The sequence below is a fragment of the Charadrius vociferus genome, unplaced genomic scaffold, assembly GCF_000708025.1.
Source record: "Charadrius vociferus isolate BGI_N301 unplaced genomic scaffold, ASM70802v2 scaffold702, whole genome shotgun sequence".
In the NCBI taxonomy this organism is placed as follows: Eukaryota; Metazoa; Chordata; class Aves; order Charadriiformes; family Charadriidae; genus Charadrius; species Charadrius vociferus.
Window position 1 is genome coordinate 280,072 of NW_009647433.1, and position 531 is coordinate 280,602.

Consider the following 531-nt stretch of genomic DNA (forward strand, 5'->3'; position numbering starts at 1 on the left):
AAAAAAAAAGAAAAAAAAGAAAAAAAAAGAAAAAAAAAGAAAAAAAAAGAAAAAAAAAGAGGAGGATTAAGTAACTTTTAAGTAACTTATGATATACAAAGAAACTTCACAGGAAAATACGACACACTAAAAGTAAGTTACTTCCATCAAAACAGACAAACATAGGAATATCTGTATGAAATTTTAAGTCAGACAAATTCAAGCTGGAACTAGGGAACAGAGCCTTAATGTTAAGGATGATGCCTTATGGATACCATCAAGTCTACACTGGATGCCCTCCTTAACAGGCAGTTCAACCCATCACAGACTATTGCACTGTCCTAGTCTGTGATAGAGAAGACAGATGATCCCTTCCACCTTTAATTCTACAAGTCTAGTAACCAGACCAACACAGATGCCCTGGCACAGAGCCTGGGGTCCCATCTCCTTCCTCACAGCCCGAGACGCAGGCAGGATCCCCATGCTCCCCCAGCAGGCTTCTCCACAGTGTATATTAAATCACTGCCTCTCCCACTACAGAAGAAATCCATT

At 39.5% G+C, this 531-nt stretch overlaps 1 protein-coding gene across 1 annotated transcript in view; it reads right to left on the bottom strand.

Moving 5' to 3' along the window:
* The window catches only part of LONP1 (lon peptidase 1, mitochondrial), a 20,020-nt gene that overhangs the window by 1,792 nt on the left and 17,697 nt on the right, over positions 1 to 531 (bottom strand). The window lies entirely within an intron of this gene.